The sequence below is a fragment of the Pongo pygmaeus genome, chromosome 5, assembly GCF_028885625.2.
Source record: "Pongo pygmaeus isolate AG05252 chromosome 5, NHGRI_mPonPyg2-v2.0_pri, whole genome shotgun sequence".
In the NCBI taxonomy this organism is placed as follows: domain Eukaryota; kingdom Metazoa; phylum Chordata; class Mammalia; order Primates; family Hominidae; genus Pongo; species Pongo pygmaeus.
This window is the reverse complement of record NC_072378.2, coordinates 137,340,497-137,359,105: the sequence shown is the minus strand read 5'-3', so window position 1 is coordinate 137,359,105 and position 18,609 is coordinate 137,340,497. Positions and strand designations below refer to the sequence as shown.

Sequence of the window (18,609 nt, the reverse complement as noted above, 5' to 3'; positions counted from 1 at the left end):
CATCTGTGCAATAGAAACAAGAGCTGCCTCAGGGCTGTTTTGAGGATTAAAAGAGTTGGACTATAGAAGGTACTTAGACCTGTGCTGGGCACATAGTGAGTGCTCCCTGTTTGTCATCATCATTAACTGCCAGGTCCCATTACTAACTGCCAGAAAGAAATGCCATTTAGACATACAGCTATAGTGATTCAAAGGCTGACCTTGTCTAACTCTGTTTTTCTTACTGGAGAGTAAATAGTAATTTGCTTCCTACTTTGTGCCCTCAGATTGAAATCCTTCAGTGGTTCAGCCACATTATCTGGCTTCGTAAAAGGGGAATCTAATTCTGAGTTGCTTTTACATCTCCTGTTATTCCAAGCATGTCAGAAATATTGAGCATTCTCTAATTTTGCTGTTTCAGTTCTTTGCAACATATGTATATATTGAATCTATATATATATACACACCCATTCAAACATGAGCATACAGTAGATATTTCTCGTGGGGGTGGTGACATCTTCTTAGATGCGGTATATCTGTGTGGGAAGCAGCTGTCATGCATCCTGTTCCTCCTGTGGCCATGCCTCACCATCTCCAAGAAGCCACCCTCTGGTCCACTTCAGATTCCATCTCTATGCCTGAGGTTCAAGTGGAGCTGAGAAGTTGAAGTTTCAGAGTCTGACAAGTCCAGTTGGTCCTCTGTATCTATGGGTTCAGCACCCATGGATTCAACCAATAGCAAATCAAACATTCATTTTTTAAAAAATCCACAAAGTTCCAAAAAGTGAACCTTGAATTTGCATCACACTGAGTACTACACCAAATGCACTTAAATGAAGTGATGTCTAGGCCTATTGGGCATTACAAGCAATCTAGAGACGATGGAAAGTATACGGGAGAATGTGTGTAGGTTATCTACACCATTTTATACCATGCACTTGAGCACCCATGGATTTTGGTATCCTCAGGGGTCCTGGAACCAATCCCCAATGAATACCAAGGGACAACTATACTGTTCATCTTATCCCTGGTCATTCCCAGGATTTTATATACCACTTGAACATTAGTTAAGTTTTCCTTATCTAATAGAAATAAAAAACATCTATTAGCAGCTCCATTTCCACACCCCATAAATCCTAAACAACTGGTGAACGAAAATACCACCTCTACAAAGTAAGTGAAACATAGTGCCATGTCTTCCTCTCAAGAAGGAAGTGAGGGAAGTGAACTTGTCACTGGAGCCCATAACATGGGAAAGATCTGGTGCCTGCCCATGCCAAGCCCAACTGGAAGGAAATCAGTGCAGAGAAAAACTATTTGTACAGCCCAGAGCACAAGACCGCCAGCTTGGTAAATCTAATGAGAACATTAAACAGAGGATTGGTTGTCATGGATGGGTACCCCTGGGTCATTAATCAAGTTATTTCTGGCCCACACATTACCACCCCGACATCTTGCAGATTAATTTTTGCTAAATTATCTTGGAAGAACTTTTCCTTTTTAATTCCCCACATTATATCTTCCATAAACCTATCTACAGATATTTTTCAAAGATTTTGCTCAAAAGCATGTACCTATAATTTTTAAAATAAATAGTGCTATGGTTATGGGTATTTTAATAATAGCTTTTATTTTTATTATAGAAGACATATATTAAGATATATGTACACATATTCATTGTAGAGTAACTAGAAATAAATAGGGGAAGAAAGAAAAATTACCTGTAATACTGTCACCCAGATTTAACCACCATAAACATATTTGAATAGAGAAATGATTCTCAACTGGGAGAATTTTTGTCCCCCAGGGGATATGTGGCAATGTCTAGAAAATTTGTGATCATCACAACTCAGGAGGAGGGTGCTGCTGGCATGTAGTGGCACAAGGCCAGGAATAAATACTGCTAAACATCCTACTATAACAAAGAGTTCTCCAGCCTAAAATGCCAATAGTGCCTCAGTTCATAAACTTTGGTGTAGGACTTTCCGGACATTATCATTGCACGTATGGAAATATTTTTGCCAAAAGTGGGGATTATATTGGATTATTTTATAACTTGCTCCTTTCACTCAAAAATATGTAACTATCTGATTTTAACTACAGATTAAGTTTATAATGCACCAATCTTATTCAAGCTAGACCATTTGAAACAACAGATTGGGAATTTTTTTTTCCAAACATAATGCTTTAAAACAGTTTTAGGCCAGGCATGGCGGCTCCCGCCTGTAATCCTGGCACTTTGGGAGGCCAAGGTGGGCGGATCACTTGAGGTCAGGAGTTTGAGATCAGCCTGGGCGACATGGTGAAACCCCATCTGTACTAAAAATACAAAAATCAGCCAGGCGTAGTGGCATGTGCCTATAATCCCAGCTACTCAGGAGGCTGAGGCGGGAGAATCACTTGAACCTGGGAGGCGGAGGTTTCAGTGAGCCAAGATGGCACCACTGCACTCCAGCTGGGGTGACAGAGCGAGACTCCGTCTCAAATAAAATAAAATAAAATAAAATAAAATAAAATAAAATAAAATAAAAATAAAAATAAAATAGATTTAGCCAAGCAGCAACCAAAAATACTGTAAGTCCTTTAAAGATAACTGAACCTCTCAAAAACACTATTTCCTGAAAATTACTACCTCTCCAAACTGGCTGGATGACTATTCTGGTCACGTATCGTCCCTTATTGGAGTTAGACTCTCTGTGCTTAGTTCCTACTACCGCTTCTCCTAAGCCTTGGGTCCTCAGTGACATGTGCTTGAAGGCAGCCTTGGCCATGCAGGCCATTACTTTGACCATCTCAGCGGGACTCATGTTCCTCCAGCCTCCTTGGCCCGTTTGATGGCTGCAAAACTTCAGTCCTACTAGTTTTAATCTTTAACAAATTTTCCCTTTGATTTTCACTTCTGGTTTTCATGCCAGTGAGTTACGATTCTTTCGGCATTGCTACGTGCAACCCCTCCCTTGAGGGAGGGGTTGAGGGCTGGTGTGTGAGGCTGTTTGGCGGTGCTTTCTGTTGTGCTTGTGTTGATGGGTGGAGGCTCCTTCTGTCCCAAGGAACTGATGCCCTGGCTCTTTGCTACAACTGGAAGCAGATGAGGCATTTTCTCCCTTACTCTCTCCAACAGATCTCTTTAGATTTCTCAATCTGTCATTTTCTGGATTAGGTGGTATTCGGAGGGTTTCCACCAACTCAGAAGATGGACATATGGCTCATGTTTATGTTTTCATGCACAGGCCACTGAGACAGATGAGCGCTGATGGGGATAAATACCATTGGTCATTTGCCTGTCCCTGGCACTCACTTTTGAGGGGTATATGAATTAGATACTGCTCTTAAAGGTCTCATACAGTTAAAATTATTTACATATTATTCTTTCTTCTCAGGCAAGTGCATTCCTTCCCATTCTGAAATTGATTTGACATGCAAAAACATCAGGATATTAGATATGAGAGGAATTTAAAAATGATAGAGATTTTAACCCCAAGCCCCCAAAAAGGAGGTGTGGCGTATTGGATCTTTATTAAATTTGTTGACTTTTTGCTTTAAAAAGAATTTGCCAGCATTTGATTAACAAGAGGATATATGGACAAATGGAAACACACCTTAGAACTTTTCAGATTGACTGATTGAGAGATGGATAAGCCAAAGAAGAATCAGTATGGTGTACTGATTGCGAGGATAGACTCTTGAAGCTGAGAGGCTTGGTCTCTGTAGCTTCCTAGGTTTGTCACCTCAGGCAACTTAACTTAACCTCTTTGGACCAAATTCCCTCATCAGTGAAATGAGGATGATAATTTTACATACCTCAGAGGGCAGCAGATTTAAATGAATCAATGTATTTGAAGCTCTTAAAACCGTGCCTGACACAAAATAAGTGCTCAATAAATAAAACAATAAAAACAGCACCAGATGCACATATAAGAATGTTCATAGAAGCATCATTCATTTTTTTAATCTGCAAAAGAACACAAAGGCTTATCAGCAGAAGAAAGCTTTGAAAATGAACTACAACTTCACAGGGTAACGTGAATGAACCTCACAAACATAATATTGAGCAAAAAGATTGATTTCTAAAAGAACACAGAGAGAATAATTCCACTTGTATAAAATACCCAAACATAGAAAACTAAACACTATATTGTTTAGGGATACATATATATGTGGTAAGACAAGGAAATGACTAAAAGTTTGAGATTGTGGTTCCCCCTTGGGAACCAAGGACAGAGGTCACATTGGAATGGTAACGGTCTCCTTAAATGTTGGTGAAAACAAGAGTTTTCCTTTGGTTATTCTTCTTTAGACTGAGCATGTATAGTATACATGCCCTAATGTATGTCTATTTAATTAAGCAAAACAACAATGGAATCCCAAAGCCCCTGAATTTTAGTGTCATACTCATGGGTTCCATAATCAGTATTAGCTTTGTGACATTGGTCAAGGCATTATTTAAAATTATGAGAGCTGTCATACATTTTCCCTTGGAATTCAGAAACAAGTATATTAATGGTCATATTCTGTTTATAAAAGCTCTTAGTTTGCAAACTTTTTACCAAGTCTAAAATTCTGACAGGAAAGAGCCGTTGACAGATTAGATTCTATGCAGAAGGGCATGAGCTTAAAACCTTAGCTTTACTGAGAACTGTCATTATTCAAAACAAACAAATACCTGAACTCTGGTAGGAAATGAGGAGGACATGTGATTCACACAAACTTCTGAAATGCAAGCACCTTTTTCTTACTCACAGGTAATAATGCATTAATAAGTAATAAGATCTCAGGCAGGCAAACAGGCTGTCCCACTGATAAAAATTACGTAGTGTAAACAAATCCCTTTTTTAAGAACCAGCTAATAGTTTATCTCTGTTAGCTGATTTTAGCATGCAGGGAAGAAGGGTTAGGATTTTTCAAACGCTCTGCCTTTACACTTCAGCTGATTGTTCCTTTCTGTAATAAGCTTGCCTTGGTTACAATCGCTTAGTGACCATTAGCAAATAGAATGTGTTTGCTTTTCCTAAGGTCCATGTTTCCTGCCAGCTTGTTGCCACCAGCTTCCAAAATAAAATATTGTGAAATTACAGATTGAAACAACACTTTCACGTAGAAGCATCTTTAGTCGAGGCATAATGAGGAACTTTAAACATTTAACCTCTGGGAGAAAAAAGAGTATAAACGTATAAACAGAAGTATAGGTAAGACATTCATATAAACAGAATTATAGTTAAGTATAATTAAGGTGTTTCTTGACTGGGCACAGTGGCTCATGCCTGTAATCCTAGCACTTTGGGAGGCCTGAGGCGGGAGGATAACTCGAGCCTAGGAGTTCGAGACCAGCCTGGGCAACTAAAAAGACCCTGTCTCTACTTAAAAATCAAAAACATTAACCTGGTGTGGTGACAAGTGTCTGCGGTCCCAGCTACTAAGGAGGCCAAGGCAGCAGGATGGCTTGAGCCCAGGGGTCAAGGCTGCAGTGAGCCATGATGGTGCCAATGCATTCCAACCTGGGCAGCAAAGCAAGACCCTGTCTCAAAAAAAAAGTTTCTTGTTAGCAACCCACATCAACTAAACCCTAGGCTCAAATACCAGGAGTGTTGTGTTAATTTTGAGCAGCACCTTTAACAAGGGCTTTAGCCAACCAGAAAACAACTTTAAAAAGTCTCGAAGCCAAGACTTAAGGGGAAGTGCGGAGAGAAAGAATCCAGGACTTAGTGAACCCCCGATAACCATATGCAAAGGACTTTCTTGCAAACGAGGACATTAGATATATATGTCTGTTGTTTCAGAGAATAAAATTAGGACACATATTTGGGAGTCTCTGGAAAGCAGAGTTCAGTTCTGAGTAAGGGAGGGTCTTATATAATTAAGTGGCAGCTCTGAGGTACTGAGTTTCCTGTGACTGGAAAGGTTCAAGTACAGGCTGGTTTCTGCTACAGCTTTTGTAGACGGATTCCTCCACAGGGTTGGGAGTTGGGATAGATGATCTCTAAGGTCCCTTTTCACTTCTAAATGCCTAATATGAAGTATGAAAAAACAATATTTGAAATCTTTTTTTGTTGTTGTTTTGAGACAGAGTCTCACTCTGTCACCCAGGCTGGAGTGCAGTGGCGTGATCTCGGCTCACTGCAACCTCCACCTGCCGGGTTCAAGCGATTCTCCTGCCTCAGCCTCCTGAGTAGCTGGGACTACAGGTTAATACCACCACACCCGGCTAATGTTTTGTATTTTTAGTAGAGATGGGGTTTCACCGTGTTAGCCAGGATAGTCTTGATCTCCTGACCTCATGATCCACCCGCCTCAGCCTCCGAAAGTGCTGGGATTACAGGCGTGAGCCACTGCACCCACCCTGAAATTACTTTTCTTTCCTTTTCCTTCCACGCAATTGACTAGCTTGCAACTCATTCTCTATTTTTCATATACTGCCATAGACTTGCCCTTTGTGTACAGTGAAAAGGAGCCAAGTAACACTCATCTGATACGGCTTGGCTGTGTCCCCATTCAAATCTCAACTTCAATTGTATCTCCCAGAATTCCCATGTGTTGTGGGAGGGACCCGGGGGAGGTAATTGAATTATGGTGGCTTGTCTTTTCTGTGCTATTCTCGTGATAGTGAATAAGTCTCTTGAGATCTGATGGGTTTATCAGGGGTTTCCACTTTTGCTTCCTCCTCATTTTTCTCTTGCTACCACCATGTAAGAAGTGTCTTTCACCTCCTGCCATGATTCTGAGGCCTCCCCAGCCATGTGGAACTGTAAGTCCAATTAAACCTCTTTTTGGGTATGTCTTTATCAGCAGCATAAAAACAGACAAATATACCATCTTTGAATGGGACACACAGGAGCCCAGAAGCTCCCCGCTGAGGAGTCAGCACCAGACTGACACCTCTGAGTTCTCATCCTTACAAAAAATAAGTTCCAGTCTAGAAATGTCCTCTTCCCCTCCGCCTTCTTCATGGCTATGATGCTTAAGCAAGTCCTTTTTACTTCCTTCTTTTTTCCTTAATGAAGTTTTTGGGTTGCCAGAAAAGGAAATACTGTACAAATGAGACTCAAAGCTAACTTATTTCCGTAAATCTCTTTCTGACTCCTAGATATGTTCCCAGTACCTAAAACAGTACTGATCATATAGTAGTTGCTCAATGAAATATTTGCTGATAGAATGTTTGAATAAAGGAATCTTTAAATTTATATTAATTAGTCCTCAAAAATAGACCCACACAATAGTTAAATGATCTTTGACAAAGGCCCAAGGCAATTCAATGGAGAAAGGGTTGAGCATTCAAAAAATGATGCTTGAACAATTGGATAGATAATGCCAAAAAAAAAAAAAAAGAATCTAGACAAAGACCTACCTTTCACAAAAATTAACTCAAAATAGATCATAGACTAAATGTGAAATTCAAAACTATAAAACTTCCAAAAGAAAATCATATAGCAGAAAATCTAAATGATCTTGGGTTGGCAATGAGTTGTTAGTTACAACACCAAATACATAATCCAAAACGGTGTTCTGGCCAAAGTCTCTGAGATGCACATGCCCTTGTACTTTGAAGAGAAGGTCAGAAAGCAGGCAGCTGATCATAGAGAGGCAGGAGGAGCCTGGGAGAAGATCTGGGCAGGAGGCAGACAGAGGCCAGATCACAGAAGCCTGACGGTTCCTGTAAGGAGTTTGAGTCACACTTTAATGGCAATGGGGAGCCACTAGAGAGTTTTAAGCAGGAAACTGATATGACTTGATACAGTTAATAAATGTCTATTCAATCTAAATCAGAATGACCCTTTGATGGTGGATCAGTGGGCACCTTCAGCTTTAGAAGAGAGAATATGGAAGAAGAAAATGAGTTCTTTTGTTTGGGAGGTGGGGTTGGTTTTGTTTTTTATTTTTATTTGTTTTTGTTTTGCTGGGAGTTTGGAATAAAGCATTGAGTCTGGGGAATACTAACTTTAAGACACTTGCACTATCATCATGGGAAGATGCCAAGGAATATATGGGAATACACATCAAAAAATTGGGGAAAAGGATAGAGCTTAAGGATGAATCATTCTCATAAATAGAATCAGAGGACAAACTAGCTAAGGGAGAGCATAGACTACAAAGAAGGGAAGTCAAGAATAGAAATATGCCTAGATTTGTGGGCATTTAAAGAGAAGGCAGAGGAAGGATGTTGAAAGATAAGGGGAAATGGGGAAATTATAAAGACTGCTTTGGCCAAGCTCCATATAGTCTCTCGTAAAGGAATAGAAAACCCAAAGTGAGAAATTTTCAGAGAGACTGTAACTAGAATGAAGACTCGAGTCAGAGGAACTAATATGAAGAACCCAGTAGAGGCAATACTATCTTCTGTATCAGCAAAATCAGCTCCCATTGAAGGCAGCAGGTTGAAGCCATAAGTAAAAGCTCTGGTAAAAATGAAATTGGGTCCCAGAAAATTTATCTTATAAAAATAATTGGGCAAATGCACAAGAATATAAGATGTTCATTGCTGTATTTCTGATAGCAAATATTTTTCAGTAATTTGCATCTCCAACAATAAAGAATTAATTGAATTGATTTTATTACATCTGTATGGGCAAAATTAAGTAGCCATTAGAATAAAGGAGAGTATTCATGCTTTATTTAGCAGAAAAATGTTTTTAAAATGGAATGTATCATATTTTCATAAGTATGTATACATTTTTATATATTCATATTTCTAAATATGTACATATAAGTGCATAGTTTTTATTTCTGCTTACCTGTTTTCGGTTTTCATCATGGATATATATTACTTGTGACATTTTAAAAGTATTTTTAAAAGAAAAATGTGGAAATTCTATTATGAGCACATTTACTCTGTTACTGGCGCCACCCTCAGGATCAGAGAAGCCTCTAAGCTATTGTATTTTAAAGACCAAAGCCTCAAAGAGAAAGTAATTAGGATGGAATGGTGAGAATTCAATGAACAGTATCTTTCCAACAGTGTTATTAAGGACAGGCACAGCATATAAGCTCAGATGGAAACATTCAAAATGCATTTGAAGCGAGGAAGTAAAACCAGTTGAGTACAGCTGAAGATGAATAATCCCATGAGATATCTATCTAGCTGAAATTAAGGAACAATAAGACCAGTGTAAGGAACGCTCTTCAACCCAGTCACAGAAAAGGGAGCTCATACAACCTGTGAACCATTATGATTTAATTTTAATTGTTTAAAAGAACCAGAGGAAACTCGGTAGTTGCAAGTAGTGTGTGAATTTTTAAAATATTTTAATACTGTTAGATAGAAAACAGATGCTGACTTATGGAAGCCGTTTTTGTTTGTATAGAATCCGAAATACAAATGTGCAATCGTATAAGCAAATGTCTCAACCTTCAAGTTTGCCTTTTAAATACTATTTGAGGCCCATGGTATGTAGAATAAAAATTATTAAAGTTTCAAAGTTTATAAGGATTTTATAAAGACCCTACATATCTGATGGGAGAGGGAGCTAGTAAACAAATATTTCTGTGTCATATCTCTATTTTCAGGGGAAGAATGGAAGGCAACGCCTCCGAGTTAAATTTTGGGACCCCCAGTAAAATTTCAGGAAAGCCCAGAATTGATCTCAGAAGGCACAAACTCGGCATGTCTTTGGCAGAGAAGGCTCCGGGATTTCAGCGCGTTCATTGCCCTCCACTAAGGAGCTGCTCAGCAAAGGGGCTTCCCTCTGCTCTGCTCTCGGGTTCGGAATCCGGAGCGAGTTTCCAGTGAGCGGCGCCCGCTGAGCGAGTGGGAAAGCATCGCGCGTGCCTTTCCCCGCGCGCGTCTGCCGATCAGCGCAGGCGAGGTGGGTGGGTAAGTGCAGGGGAGCGGGGCGGAGGGCGGCAACGCGCAGCTGTCAAGTCTTCCTTGAAATGCTGCAGGCAAAGCCAGACATTTACATCAAAAAATGGCTCGATCTGATTCCACAGTCTTGCCAGGAAGGTCTGTCATTTCTTCGTGACCCTCCTCTGAGGGCTAGGACACGTTCTTAACAGGGAGGTTTACATTGGCAGCGCCCCCGCGTGCGTTCAGAAACGGGGTAGGGTTACTCGCTGTGCCTGGTGCAGCCCCCTACACGTCCTCAGCCTGCCAGGATGCAGGCCACATCTTTCCCGGGGTGGCTTTGGACCGACTGCGTCCCTTCATAGTCACCATGGCCCCTGGTTGGAGGCAGCAAGGCTAGGGACAGGTGATGAGAACCCCATCCCCCCAGACGGGCTCCTCCCACATCCGCCTCCCCCTTACTGGGAGTCTTGGCCCCCATACCAGATAAATGCTTCCAGAGTGACCTCCCCATAAAGAGGTGGCTGAAATGGAAACAGCTTACCTCGGGTTCAGGCTTGCAGAAAATCACAGCTGCTTCAGGAAAATTCAAAAGAATTTTCACACACACAACCATGTCTCCTCCAGCCAAGGGACATAAATCTCCACCCAGAAGACCCACTGCGCAGTTTAGTTTTAGTTCTAGCACCCATCCCCTGCAGCACCGTGTTCATCTTAATCAGAGATTTTGTAATGAGAACATCTGCTATTCAAGCTCACAAATTTGGCAATCTGATGTAATAACGTATCTTTCATATGCAAGAAGGAACATTGTTGGGAGTGTTTTTGGAAGTGGGTTTTCCTTGTGCAGTTTCATTATTTTGTTTTTCTCCCCCACTTAACAGCCAACTGAGATTTTAAAGCTGAGAAAAACTCAAGACATATAAACCATGACTCACAGCTATTTGTAAAAGATAAAATGCTTCTATTTCTCAGGCTTTAACTTTGAAAATTAAATATTCAAATAAAAAAATAACATTACTCCAATAGATGTCGATGACAAAAATCATGAAAACAGTTTCTGAAAAGCTTCATAACACATCCAGATGGTTCTTTCCCCCTGTCCAATTCTGACCTAATTCTGAGATTTTCTTTTTAAGTGGATCTTGACTTAATTGTTTACAAGTTGCCTCTTAAGCTTTTTTCCAGCAGAAGCCCCTGAGGAACCTTCTAGGGGTCTAAAGGTTTCAGGGGACATTTTACTCCCCAAGGTCAGCCGAATGAGGCCTCCTTTTCTTTAGGGTATGACAGCCCTTTTCCGGACCTGTCAGCATGCAGAGTGCCTGTGGGGACAGAGGGCTGCTCCGGTGCCCTGAGGTGCCACCACTTGCCTCTCTCCACACCCCAGAGCCAGTCAGGAAGCTAATTGGTGTCTGCTACTCTCGAAGCAGCTGAAAACCTGAAGAGATGGAAAGGTTGCTTGTCAGGGTCTTAAGATCTGATTCAATAAGACAACTACGTAGACTTTTCAATTCTCCTAAGAAAAATTCTTTTTGAAAGAGAAATATATCTAGAGCCAACCGTTATCTGCTCAAGGACAAAAGACATCTATAAATTTCCTCAGTTTTATCTTACACCCTAAAGGGAGATGACTAGAAAAGGTCAAGATGATCTAAATTAGTTTCTATAAATCCAATATAGACGTTGTTACCAAGCATCTACTGTATTGGGGCACTGGGGATGTAAGGATAAATGTTGGGTGCCTTGCCCTCAAGGAACTTACAAAACCTCCTCCATATACCAGTCATTTAAGACGAGGTGTTTTCTTCGCCAGCAGAGAAAGTCGCTACTAAATGGATTTCGTACTTCTCTGACCTTTTGTCAGTGATTCCCAAGTCTTCATTTAAAATGTCAGCTGTAATGAGGTGATGCCCTCTGGAGAGACTGGAGCCTCTAACTCTTTCTTTACAACATCTGGAAATCTGAGTGACATCCTGGACTCTTTTTTCTCCCTGGCCCTTCACCTCAATCCGTCATCCGGCAGTGCAAATTCTACCTCCATCATCTTTCAAGTCTGACACATTTCTGCATCCCCACTACCCTGACCTTAATTTGGGGTTTCAGATGTCTTACCTGAAATACTTGAAATGCATTTTGGCTTATCTTCTGATTTAAGCCGAAATCAGGCACTTAATCATTCTCCACATTATATTGTAATTGCCTTTTTATTTGTCAGCCTTTCTGCTAGATTAGAAGTCCCTTAGGGCAGACACTAAGTCCTTAATTTCTGTATCCTGCGCACCTAGCACAGTCATAGGCTAATAACTGGCATTCAGCCCACGTTAATTAAATGTATGAAAGAAAGGTACATGGACGCACGTATGCATTGAATATCTCCAAACTGGTTTGACAGTTCCTCCTTTCCCGTTTCCTCCCTGATGTCAATAATCACTCTCTATATTTTAGCAGCACCCTGCTACCCTAGTAAATTGTTGGTTTCAACATGCTGTGGGTGGCAAACTGGATCATCAAAGTTATTTAGACAGTGAATAGTAAGGGTGAATAGGCTCTGACTGAGTCCCTCTTCTACAACTAAAACAAATGAGCTTCGGTGAATTGATTTTGTGAAAACTGGTTCAGTGCCTTAGGGAACTTAGTTCCGTTGCTGTATTCCAGATTGCAGGAGTTGCCCTTAAGTCCGACTTCTAGGTAACTAACGTGTTACTATATAAAATATTTTACTATTCAATGCTTTTAATTTCTACTTTTATTTCAACAGGAATCTTTCAAATTTTCTTTCAAAAATGTATAGCAAGTGTTTTGCTTTCACTGCTTTTTAATGATAAATATGTCTTATCAAAAATGTGTTCTTAAAATTTGTCTTGGTAGAAAATATTTCTATTTTTATTTATATCTTTGTTGCTTAATTTTTGTTTGTTTGTTTGTTTGTTTTTGTTTTTGTTTTTGAGACATAATCTTGCCAGAGTGCAGTAGCACGATCTCAGCTCCCTGCAACCTCCACCTCCCAGGTTCAAGCGATTCTCATGCCTCAGCCTCTGTAATAGCTGGGATTACAGGTGCGTGCTACCACACCTGGCACTAATTCTTTTGCATTTTTAGAAGAGACGGGGTTTCACCATGTTGGCCAGACTGGTCTCGAACTCCTGACCTCAGGTGATCTGCCCACCTCAGCCTCCCAAAGTGCTGCTGTTTAACTTTTTTGAAGCATGGTTTAATATTAAGTGAGACAGGGTGTCACAAATCCATGCTCAAATGAGTTTAGAGTACTCTTAACTAAAAACCTATGAGCATTTGCATTATGCTGTTGAAAATCTCCCCCAATCCTGTTCTTAATGGGTTGTCAATGGAAAGCTGGGCAAGACAGCCCTAAGATACTTCTGAGGACAGGGCACTGGTTTCTGCTTTTTAAGCTGTGATTGGTTATATTTATTTTTTGGAGTGAAGCTGCTAAACACCTTGTAAAAGGAAGTGGAGCATCAAAGCCAGACAATCCTCCGTGAAAGCATCGTAAGTGCCTCAGTTGGAAGTACAAGTCCAGCCCATGCCATCTCCTCTGAAACTGCCTTCCACCTGAGCCCCAGCAAAGTGTGGGCCTGGACAACCAGATGTCCTCAGCCCATTGGAACAGGGCACCTGACCCTGGACTAGCAAATGCATGGGCTGGGCTAAGCCAATTAATTAGATTCTTTCTCTCAGAAATGGAGACAGAATTAGGGGGTGGATGTTGTGTACTTGAGTCAGGGTGGAAGCAGCTGATCTAGAGAGAGAGGAAGCAGAGAGAAGCAGGGAAACAACTGCTCTGAGGCCGTAGGGGAGGCACAGAGTGTGACCTCAATTCAGAGTACGGTCGCCTATGTAATTTGTGGGGCCCGGTGCAAAATGAAAATGTTGAACCCCTTGTTCTAAAGTTAAGAGGAAAATGTCATTAAAGGCACTAAAATATAAAGATTTTTTTTTCATTAAAAATATTTTCTGGGCCGGGCGCGGTGGCTCACGCCTGTAATCTCAGCACTTTGGGAGGCCAAGGAGGGCAGATCATGAGGTCAGGAGTTCGAGACCAGCCTGACCGACATGGTGAGACCCCGTCTCTACTAAAAATACAAAAATTAGCTGGGCATGGTGACGCATGCCTGAAATCCCTGCTACTTAGGAGGCTGAGGCAGGAGAATCACTTGAACCCAGGAGGCAGAGGTTGTGGTGAGTGGAGATCGTGCCATTGTACTCCAGCCTGGGCAACAAGAGCGAAACGCCATCTCAAAAAAAAAAAAATTCTTATTTACAAAATGTAATAGGGGCATACATATTAGTTAGCTTACATTGTCATAAAATACCGTAGATGGTGGCTTAAACAACAGACATTTATTTTCTCACAGTTCTGGAGGCTCGAAGTCCAAGAGGAAGGTGCCAAGAGAGTTGGTTTCTGCTGAGGGCTCTCTTCCTGTCTTGTAGACAACCACCTTCTCACCGTGTCTTCACATGGTCTTTCCTGGTGTGCTTGCTGAATGAGCTCTCTCTCTGGCATCTCTTCCTCTTATTAGGACACCAGTGCTATTGAATTAGGACCTACCATTAAGGCCTCATTTAACCTTAATGATCTCCTTAAAGGCCCTATCTCCAAATACAGTCACATTAAGGGTTAAGGATTCAACAGATGAATCTTGGGTGACCACAATTCAGTCCATAACAAGGGGTAATCATGATACATAGGTAACAACGTAGAACTACGAATTGAAGAAAATATTTTTGATGTCCTAATCTTATATAACATAATAAATAACATGCTTATTATTTCTCTTCTGTCTATGAGTTTCTTCTCTTATTTTTGTAACAATATCACTGCTACCACCACCGCCAATGCAGTCATCCCTTGGTATCCAAGGGGAATCAGTTCCAGGAACCCCCTTGGATACTAAAATTCTCAGATGCTTAAGTCTCTTATATAAAATGGCATTGTATTTGCATATAACCTACATATGTCCTCCTGCATACTTTAAATAATCTCTAGATTACTTATAATACCTAATACAATGTAAATGCTATGTAAATAGTTGTCATATTGTATTTTTTACTGTGTATTGTTAGTTATTGTGGTTTTTTTTATTGGTTATTGTGGTATTTTTTTATTGGTTTTTCTTTTCTGAATATTTTCCAACCTCAGTTGGTTGAATCTGTCGATGCAGAGCCCGAGGATGTCTATATTTTATTAGTATGGTATCTTGATTGATCATGAGGTTTTTCTGGCTCACTTCTGCAAATTTGTTTACTAGGCCATCAAAATTTATACTTTTGGCAACTTCATTTTTAATTGATATAATTGAAAGCCACATGAGTTGCTCTTGGAATATGCAAGATTGCAAATAAATTTGGTAATTTTAATTTTAAGGAGGATCTTTCTGCTGATGTGAATGTTACTGGAGCTGTTAGGAGTATTTTATAGGCTGTGACGACATTAGGATAAATGTCTGATAAATTATATATATTAATACATCGAGAGCTGACAATTCTTTTAGAATAATTTTTCTAAAAAGACTTAACTCTTCATACAAACCAGTTTCGTGTAAGTCTGAATTTTATTTCGAATGCAAATTGTACAATGGTTTTTTATTTCCTCTTACATTTTCTGTAACTTGTGGAGGTTTTACAAGAAACTGGCTTTATGATTTGTTGAAAATGCAAACACCTGTTTATGCATTCTATCACTGTATCTTCAATTACAAGATAAAATTTAATTTTAAATGTCTTCTTCATCAATAATTGATTCATCCATTGCTTTATATGAAAATACTGGTTTTTTTTCACCAAATGAGACTGTCTTTAAATTTAATTTCTGTTTCTAAGCTTGTGAATATTTGTTTTGCAATGTTGTGGTAGTTTCCAAAACCAGGGATTCTAAATTCTGAAGACTCTTAATAACTCCCCGACAGGTTTTATTGCAATGTCTATGTGTACATTTTTATTTTTGTAATAGTTTACTGATAAAGTTTGACTGCCTGACAGCCAGCAGTTTCTAGCCAAGAAGTTATGGTTTGTGCAGATGCCCCAGGAATGGGCTCCAGGGATAGACCAGCAAACTGACCTCCCAACATGAATCCTAACACTGCCTTCATATGGAGCTTCTCCTGTCTCCAGGGCTATGGCTGCTGTCTCCGCGGTTGCTGCTTCTGCTGCTGTTATCACCATCATCACTACCACCAGTCTGGGCCCAGGTCCCATCCCAGCCTGTGCAGCTGAGCTAACTGCTTGGCATGCACGTTGCTCATTGCACGCTGTACCACGAGCCTGAGCCAACAAGGGCATGTGCTGCCACTTCACATATGCTCCATTGTCCCAACAGACTTAATAACACAAGTCCAAAAAACACATATGCTCCATTGTCCCATCAGACTTAATAACACAAGTCCAAAAAACACATATGCTCCATTGTCCCATCAGACTTAATAACACAAGTCCAAAGACAGAATGTGATTGCTCAGTGACAGCATAGCATGAAACCAAACACAGGGCCCTTCCACACGCCCTGTGCAACTGTACAGGTCATCGCCCATAAACCAGCCCTACCTCAATTACTCATTGGCAAGTTCTGGCACCATCCCTCAGATATCTAAGCTGTCTGTACTTAAATCTTGTCTTAGGAAGCTCCTAAAGCCTACTATCATATTTTTACCAAAAAAAACAAATCCCATATTGGGTAGACACCACTGTATGCCCAGTCATTGCCCATTCTCTCATCTTCACTAAAAAAAAAAAAAAAAAAAAGCAAAGAATGAAAAGTTATTCTTTTCAAGGGAACCATATGCCACCTTCCCAGAATTCCATACGTCTAAAGGTAATTACGTGATTCAGTTATCGACAATGGGAAAGAAACCAGAAGTCTACTAGAGATTTCTGGAAAATACCTGCTTTCCTAGTAGACATACAGCCTTTTCTGTTCTGTTCCTCTTCTTCTTCCTGCCAGGAATGCAGATGTGAGGCTGGAGGCAGTAAAGCCATCTCGCAATCATGCAGCAACAAGCAAGGCAGAGCTGGCATGTGGTTGACCGATAACATCGGGAAGCTGCTATATTAATCCTGGACTGCCAGTCTCTGAACTTCTTGGTATATTGGGAACATAAACTCTTTTGGTTAGGCACTGGGTCAGATTTCTATTACATGCAGCCAAATGCAATCTTAATTGAGATACCCCTTTACCTAAGTTAGCTTTAGCTGTTCTCGCAACTTGCTGTTTGTGCTCCACCCACAGATTATGAGATCCCTTTTGCCCACAGCAGCCTCCCTCAGTGTGATGTCGTCTCCCAACCAGTATTTGCAGGTTTTTTGCTTTTTTTTTTAATCAAAAAATGCTCTCAGGCTGCCAAATCTGTTGGCCCTAGAGCCAGAAGTGCTATCTCCTGGGATTTTTTTTTTTTTTTTTTGAAACAGGATCTTGCTGTCATCCAGGCTGGAGGGCAGTGGCACAAACTCCTGGGCTCAAGCGATCCTCCTGCTTCAGCCTTCCTAGTAGTTGGGACTATAGGTGAGTGCCGCCTCTCCCAGCTAATTGTTTTTATTTTTTGTAGAGATGGGGGTGGGCAGGGTTCTCACTTTTTGCCCAGGCTGGTCTTGAACTCCTGGACTCAAGCCATCCTCCTGCCTTGATCTCTCAAAGTGCTGGGATTACAGGCATGAGCCACCATGCCAAGCCTGGGATCTATTCTTAACCCTTGCCCTGGTCAGGGTGGTCTTCCTGCAGGATTAAGAGTTAGACTCTTTGAGACTCTGATATCACACCCTGGCTTGGCCTTCCATTCCCTGTCCTACCTCCCCACTCCACTACCAGTTTCTTCTGGAGATATTTCCTGAGAGACTACAGTAGTCCTCCCTTACCTGAGGTTTAACTTTCTGCAGTTTCCTACCTCCCCACTCCGCTACCAGTTTCTTCTGGAGATATTTCCTGAGAGACTACAGTAGTCCTCCCTTATCTGAGGTTTAACTCTCTGCAGTTTCAGTTATTGGCAGTCAACTTAGGTCTGAAAATACTAAATAAAATATCCAGAAATAAAAAATGTATAAGTTTTAAATTGCATGCCATTCTGAGTGGCATGATGAAATCTCAAGCCATCCTGCTCTATCCCACGTGGGACATGAATCCTGCCTTCATCCGGTGTATCCATATCATAGATGCAAACCGTCCATTAGCCACTTAGACGTCGACTCAGTTATCAGACCAGCTCTCCATATCACGAGGCTTGTGTTCAAGTCATCCTTATTTTTACTTAATAACGGCCCCAAGGTGTAAAGGTAGTAATGTTGGTGTGTTGTTATTTTACTATTAGTTATTGCTGTCAATCTCTTGACTGTGCCTAATTTATAAATTAAACTTTATCTTAGGTACACATGCATCGGGAAAAGCAAATTATATATAGGGTTCTATCTGCAGTTTTGGGCATCCACTGGGGGGCTTACCTACCCAAGGAAGGTAACCCCCATGGATGAGGGGGGACTACTGTACTTTCACATGAATTTTTCATCTCAGGGGCCACCTCTGGAAATTCAACCTAAGACACAAAGATCCCTGAGTAGAATAGGTATTAACAGGAATTTAAAAAATCATTTAAAACTCAATCCATTTTGATGTTTCTTGTACATTTGAGGCATCAGTAGGAAAAAAGGTATGAAATCCTCATCACTCTTCATATATCCCAACTGATAGCCTAGGAATTTTTTGACAGTTCAATCATAATTTGATAGTTCAAATACATATACATTTATTTGTTTAAATATACCACAGATCAGGCTGGGTGCAGTGACTCAGGCCTCTAATCTTACCACTTTGGGAGGCTGAGGCAGGACGATTGCTTGAGACCAGGGGTTCAAGA

At 40.7% G+C, this 18,609-nt stretch overlaps 1 long non-coding RNA gene across 1 annotated transcript; it reads left to right on the top strand.

The window, feature by feature from the left end:
• Window positions 1-6,663: 6,663 nt before the first annotated feature.
• On the top strand, window positions 6,664-17,802 carry LOC129039177 (uncharacterized). The gene is made up of 4 exons (XR_008503278.1): window positions 6,664-6,721; window positions 9,478-9,784; window positions 16,710-17,622; window positions 17,718-17,802. It is a non-coding gene; the product is annotated as an uncharacterized LOC129039177 (long non-coding RNA).
• The last annotated feature ends 807 nt before the right edge of the window (window positions 17,803-18,609 follow it).